This window comes from Rousettus aegyptiacus, unplaced genomic scaffold (assembly GCF_014176215.1).
Source record: "Rousettus aegyptiacus isolate mRouAeg1 unplaced genomic scaffold, mRouAeg1.p scaffold_m13_p_4, whole genome shotgun sequence".
Lineage (NCBI taxonomy): Eukaryota > Metazoa > Chordata > Mammalia > Chiroptera > Pteropodidae > Rousettus > Rousettus aegyptiacus.
In genome coordinates this window covers 96,154,622-96,162,379 of record NW_023416307.1, presented here as the reverse complement: position 1 = coordinate 96,162,379, position 7,758 = coordinate 96,154,622, and the positions used below count along the sequence as shown (strand labels likewise).

Below are 7,758 nucleotides of genomic sequence, written 5' to 3'. Positions count from 1 at the left end.
CCTATAAGCAGTAAACAAACAGGACAAACAAACAGAGACTCATGGACATGGACTATAGACTAGTGATTACCAGAGGGTAGGAGGTAGGCAGAAGAAGTATGTAGAAGGGGTTAAAGAGGTTAAATATGTGGTGACAGAATGAAATCTAACTATGGGTGGTGAACACACAATGCAATATATATATGCCTTACTTTTAAGTTGTATACCTTAAACTTACTGGATTTTATCAACCAGTGTCATCATAAAAAAATAAATGAAAGAAAGAAAGAAAGAAAGAAAGAAAGAAAGAAAGAAAGAAAGAAAGAAAGAAAGAAAGAAAGAAAGAAAGAAAAAACAATTGGAAATAATAGATTGAAAATATAGTAACAACAACAACAAAATTAACCTTGCTAGATGGGCTCAGAAGTAGAGTGGAAATGATAGAGAGTAAAATCAGTGAACCGATGCAACGACATAATCAAAACAACAAAGAGAAAGTAGATTGGAAGAAAGAAATAAACAGGGCTTCAATAACAAAGAACCTAACGTCTGTATCTTCAGAGAGAAAGAGAGGGTAGCTAAACCTTTTTAAAAAGTAATAGCTGAAAACTTCCCAAATTAGGTAAAAGGTATAAACCCACAGATTTGAGAAAGTGGCATGTATGTCCACATGGAAAAATCTTGAGAAATCTTCATATCAAATAAGCAAAACTTTTAGAACTAATGAGTGAGTTCAGCAAGGTCACATGATGTAGCATTTCTATATACTAACGATAAGCATGTAGAAAGCAAAATTAGAAATACAATATCATTTACAATCTCTCAGGGAAAATGAAAGTCTTAGATAAGCTTTAACAGACCTTAATTTTAGGGAAAATGAGTCCTCCTACCATATCCATAAACTTAACAAATATGTTCAGGATCTATATTTTGAAAGTTACAAAATCCGATGGAAGAAATCAAAGGTATAAATAAATAGAATTCTATATTTTTTACATACTGGAATAGTCAATGTAGTAAAGACAGTTTTACCAAATTGATAGGTTTAATATAAATTCTAATCTAGATTCCTACTCTCCAAAATTTTTGTAGATGTAATCGAGCTTAATCTAAAATTTAAATATAAAGTTGCAGGTCCTAGAATAGCCTAAACCATGAAAGACAGCAAGAGGTAGAAATCCCTCTAACCAAGGCCTAATATATAGTTACACTAATGGAGACTATGTGGTATTAGTGGAGGCATAGTCACATAAGTCAGTGGAACAGAATTCAGAGTCCAAAAATAGATCCGCGCAAATTTATTTTTAAATTGTACACCTGAATTGTACACCACACAAATTTACTTTTATATTGTACACCTGAAACTTAGTGGACTTTTTGCAACTAATTTATTGCAATGGTGCAAAAATAATGTAATAAAAGAAGAATAGCTTTTTTAACAAATGGTGGAGCAACTGAAAATCCTCAGGCAAAAATATAAACTTTAACCTAAACCTTATACTTTACGCAAAAATTAACTGAAAATGCATTACATATTTAAATGTAGGACATCAAACTATAAAAATTATATTAAAAACAATAGAAAATCTTCAGGATTTAGGACTAGACAAAGAGTTCTTAGACTTAACAACAATATCACAACCCATAAAAGGAAAATTTGATAAATTGGAACTCAGCAACATTAAAAACTTTTGTTCTGCCAAACACCCTATGAAAAGAATGAAGAGACAAGCTACAGATGGGAAGAACTGCTACTTGCAGATCTAAAATGAATAACTATCTAGAATATATAAAGAACTCCCAAAACTCAACAGTGAAAGAAAAACTGTTGACTTAGAATTCTATAAGTGAAAATATGCTTCAAAATTAAAGTTGAAATTAAAATAGTTTAAGGTAAAAGAAAATGAAGATAATTTATCACCACCATACCTGGACTGTAAGAAATGCTAAGGAAACATTTTCAGGCTGAAGTGAAATCATGATAGCTGAAAACTTGTATACTATAAGGAATGAAGACTGTGTAAGTGGTAAATGAAAAGACTTTTTTTCTTCTTAATTCCTTTAAATACTTGTGAAGGATTACACTACAGCCCTATTGGGGTTTATAACATGAAGATACACTACATATGATAATTGTAGTACAAAGAATAGGAATATAGTTAATGGTCTCAAATGTTTTTGGTGTTTCTAAATTAATTTGAAGTGGTATAAATTTTAACTCTAATGGACCATGAAACATTAAGGATATGTACTATAGTCCAGAAAAACCACTAAAAACTATATAAATGACTATAGCTAGACACCCAATATATTCATTAAAAGCCAGAAATTTTCAGTATGAATAAAAAAGCCTGACTGTATACTACAGGTGTTGCACTTTAAAATAAAGATACAGAAAGACTGAAATTAATGGATGAAAAAAAAATGCCAAGCAAACAATAAGCATAAGAAGAATGGAGTGGTAATATTAATATCAGATGAACTTGTCTTTAAGATAAAGATTATTATCAAAGATAAATAAGGACATATATAATAATAATAAAAAGTTCCACTATATTTAGAATAAAGATATAAATATAGAAAGATATAACAATACGTAATGTACCTAAAAAGAAAGCTTCAAAATTCAAGAAAAGAACTGAAAACATTTTTAAAAATTGACAATTCCATGATTAGAGATAAAGATTATAAAACCTCTCTTAGCAATTGATAGAATGAGAACAATCAATCAATCAAGAAAACTTAGAAGATCTGAACATTTTTAACTAACTAACCTAACTGATGACTACAGAACATTACACCCAAGAACTATAGAATATGTGTTCTTTTTAATTGCAAATGATACATTCACTACAATAAACCACATGTTAAGCAATAAGATGTCTCAAATTTAAAAAAATTTAAATCAGAGTATTCCCTATAACATATAGGATTAAATTAGTAATAGTAAATATCTTTAAATCGGCAATTATTTGAAAATAAACAACATATTTCTAAATCTATAGATGAAAAAGAAATCAAAAGGGAAATTATAATGAATGATAACAAAAACACAACATACTAAAATTTGTGTGATGCATCTAAAATAGTGCTTATGAGAAAATTTATATCTTAAATTATTAGAAAAATATATTTAAAGTGAATCATTTAAGATTCCATCTAAGAAAGTAAAAACCTCAAAGTATAAATCAGAAAGAAAATAAACATAAGATCAGAGCTCAATGAAATATAAATATCAATGGAAAACATCAACAAAATTAATAAACCTAGCTAGATTTGCCAAGAAGAAAAAGAAAAAAGAAATTATGATTATCAAGAATTGAACAAATAAGATAAAATATAAATGTCTTAAAAATATCACTATATAACTTATGAAAACTGATGAAAGATATGATGAAAAACATGTATGGTCCTGTATCTAATACAGGAATTGAATTTGTTATCAAAATCCTTTCCACAAGAAAATCTCCACATTAAGATGATTCACTGATGAATATTCTATCAAATATTTTAAAAAGAAATAACACCAATATTACAAAAAAAAATCTTCGAGGAAATATGGAAGGGAGAAACACTTTATAATTGGTTTTGGGAAACCAGTATAACTCTAATGTTGAAAGCTGATGGAAATATTACCAAAAAAACAAACAAACAAAAAAAAAACCCTCTAAACAAATATTTCTTATAAATAAAGTCAAAAGAGATTTTAAACAAGATATTAGCCAATTCAGTTCAGCCAATATATGTAGAATAATAATACATCTGTCCTAAGAATGCAAGCCTGGTTTAACATTCATAAATCAGTCAATATAATTCACCATATTAATACAATAAAGACAAAACTAATATGATCGTTTCAATTTTTGAAAATGCTACATTGTGCTGAGAAAATGCTATGAGTGCTGTTCCAATAATGTCTGAAAAAGCCAGGCTGCCCATTCCCATCATTTCTATCAAACCTCATACCGGAGGTCCAGCTGATTTCTGTAAGGCAATAAAAATACTTACAAGGCCTAAAGTTCAAGAAGAAAGAAAACTGCCTCTATTTGTAGAGAACATAATTTTTAACACAGAAAAAGCTAAAGAAACTACAATAAAGATACTAAAAATAAATGAGCTAGCAAGGCCAAAGGATACAATTAAAAATCAATTGTATTTTCATGCACTAACAGAAAAAAAAATTGAAAATGAAATTTCTGAAATAATTCCTTTTATGACATCAAAAACTAATGATTTGGAAGTAAGTTTAACAAAGGATATAGAAGACATTCACACGGAAAACTACAATACATTAAGAAAGATAATTATTAGTCCCTTCAGCCTCCGTTGACGCCACCCTTCTGCCAAAGCTCTGGGTCCACCTCTGGGCGGTGGTCCTCTGTAGGAGCAAAGAGGTGGTAGGCGACCCACTGCAGGACCAGCGGTCCTGTGCATTCCACCACAGAGGGAGCAGCATCTCTGCAGAGTTGGCTCAAGGTGCCCCTTGTTCTAAGGATATTTCCACTGCCGTACTGTGAGTACACGGCTTCAGCAGGACTTAGAATTTCTGGAGAGTTGTCTTTGCGAAAAGGCTATCCTATCTTGAAATTCCATCTCTTATTTTTCCTTAAGAATATCCAGAAACCATGAACAGCTTTAGTAACAAAGAGTTTGACTACCATTTCCTCATTGAAGACTGTACTGCCAAGGACATTTTAGACCAAAACATTAATGATGTTTCTATGTTTCTATGTTGCAGACTTGGGAGACATTCTAAAGAAACATCTGAAATGGTTGAAAGCTCTTCTTTGGGTCACCTCCTTTCATTCAGTCAAATGCAATTATAGCAGAACCATAGTTAAGACTCTCGATGCCCTCAGACAGAATTTGACTGTGCCAGTAATACAAATAAAAATTGGTGCAGGAGTCTTGGGGTACCTTCAGAAAAGATTTTCTATGCAAATCCTTGCAAACAAGTGTCTCAGATTATATATGCTGCCAATAATGGAGTCCAGATGATGACTTTTGATAAGTGAAGTTAAGCCAATGAAAGTTGCCAGGGCACATCCAAAAGCAAAGTTGGTTTTGTAGATTGTCACTGACGATTCCAAAGCAGTCTGTCACCTCAGTATTAAATTTGGCCAAACTCAAAACCAGCAGGCTTCTTTTGGAACAGGAGAAAGAGCTAAATATTGATGTCATTGGTGTTAGCTTCCATGTGGAAAGTGGCTGTACTGATCCTGAGATCTTCGTGCATGCCATCTCTGATATCCGCTGTGTTTTTGACATGGGAGCTGAAGTTTGTTTCAACATGTATCTGCTTGATATCTGTGGCAGCTTTCCTGGATCTAAAAGGGTGTGAAGGTTAAATTTGAAGAGAACATCAGCATAATCAACCCAACAATGGACAAGTGTTTTCTGTCAACCTCAAAGTGATACTCATAGCTTAGCCAGGTAGATATTATTTTGCATCAACTTTCACGCTTGCAGTTAATATCATTGCCAAAAACAAAAAAAAACAAAAACAAAAAACAAACAAACAAACAAAACAACCAAAAACCCCCTCATATTAAAGGAACAAACAGGCTCTGATAATGAAGATGAGTCAAGTGAAAAAACCTTTATGTATTACTAAATGAGGGAGAATATGAATCATTTAATTGCATCTTCTATGATCATGCACATGTGAAGCCCCTTTTGCACAAGAGGCTCAAACCAGATAAGAAGTGTTATTTATTTAGCATACAAAGATTTACATGTATTGGCCTCGATTGCATTAATGAGGGCTGTGGCTTGCCCAAGATGTGTGTGGGTGACTAGATCTCTTTGAAAATAAGGGTGCTTACATCATTGCTGTTGCTTCTACTTTCAGTGAATTCCAGAGGCTATTTACTATGTGATAATGGGGCTGACATGACTTCTCACCGGAAGTGGAGGAGCAGGATGTCAGCATTCTGAGCCTTAGGCCTGAAAGAGCCAGATGAAATGCCATCCAGCAGCCTGGTGGGTGCTTCAGCTGGTATTAATATATAATGTCATTTTTGTAGCTGTGAGTGCTTGAATTAAGGGATTTGGTGGGACCATTCAACTCAATTACTGTTAGTTTTGAAATGTCGTTGTAAGTAGAACAATGTGGAAGACTAGAAGATGGGGTCACACATCTATTTCTATGGAAAGAATTTGAATATTTATTTTATAAAGATTTTTATTCATTTTTCAAACATGCTACTAAAGAGCACTGCTCAGCTGCCGAACAAGCAGTTGCAGCTAGTGCATTGACAGAACAGGCCAGAGCTTAGTGCTGTGACTTATTTTTAAAGTAAAGTATCTTGAAATTTTAAAGAAGAAAAAAAGAAAGATAATAAAAGAGGTCTAAATAATGGAGTGTATCTAATGGAATTCATTAATTTGAAGTCCTAAAATTAAGACATCAATACATTCTAAATTGATCTATAGATTCAGTGTAATCTCAAGCACAATCCCAACAAATGCTTTGGAGATTTGAATGTTTTTAAGGAAACACAAATGACCTAAAGTATCCAAAGCAATCTTGAAAAAGAATGAAGTTGAAGAATTAACATTAGCTAACCTCAAGACTAACTGTAAAACTTAATAATCAAGACAAATATTAACTCGCGTAGGATTGATAAACATTATCAGTGCAATTGAACAGAGTCCAAAATATCATCATATATTAGTGGTAAATCAAGTTTTGTTTAAGGTACCAAAATATTCCAAAAAGATAGAAAAGCTTATTCAACAAATTATCTAGAATAACTGGATATCCATATGGAAATAATTAACCTCAAACATTATATGAAACTATATACATAAATTAATTCAAGTTATTTCGTAAACTAAAATATATTAGCTAGAACTATGCAGCTTTGGAAAAATAATCATAATATAATCACTTTGTAATTTGGTGCTCAGCAAAGGCTTTGTAGACAGAGCTAAGAGAGCAATAACCATAAAAGAAAAAAGATGATAAATTAAACTTCATGGAACATACAAATTGTTATCAAAAGGCATTTTTAAAAATAAATAGGTGGCCTAAAGATAGGGAAGAAATATTAACAAAAGATTGCTATACACAATATATTAAAAACCTCTTATAACTGATTAAAATATGAAAAAGTCAATTAAAAATGAACCACATCTTTCGATAAGACATTTGACGAGACACAAATGACCAATAAGCACCTGAAAAACTGTTCAATATCACTTGTGACAGGAAAATGCTATTATAAGCACAAGAAGATACCCACACATCTCATCAGAAGGATTAAAATGAAAAAGAATGACCTAACTAAATGTTAGGAAGAATGTGGAGCAGTTGTTAACTCTCGTAAATTGTTAATGGGAGTATAATACGGCATGACCAAATTGGAAAAAAAAAATCTGATGACTTTTTATGAAACTAAACATATATTTACTTTTTTGACACAACTCTTCAGTATTTATCCGAGAGAAATAAAAACATATGTTCACAAAAATACTTGTACAAATATATTTATAGCAACTTATTCACAAGAGTCAAAGCCTGAAAATAGTTGGTATTTCCATCAAAGGATAATGGATAAAGAAATTATAGTATGTTCACATAATGAAACACTTCATAGCAGTAATAAACTACTGGTATATACAACAATATGGACTAATCTCAAAAATACTCTCCTGAATGAAAAAAGCTCTAAACCTAAAGTATACACTGTGTGATCAAATTTATAGAATCTATAAGCAGGCAAAATTTTCTATGGCAAGAAAAATCATAGCAGTTGTTGCCTGTAAAGGGTGGGG

The 7,758-nt window shown here is 31.6% G+C and overlaps 1 pseudogene; it reads left to right on the top strand.

The window, feature by feature from the left end:
• Positions 1-4,604: 4,604 nt before the first annotated feature.
• LOC107521473 lies at positions 4,605-5,858 on the top strand (annotated as a pseudogene).
• Positions 5,859-7,758: the final 1,900 nt, after the last annotated feature.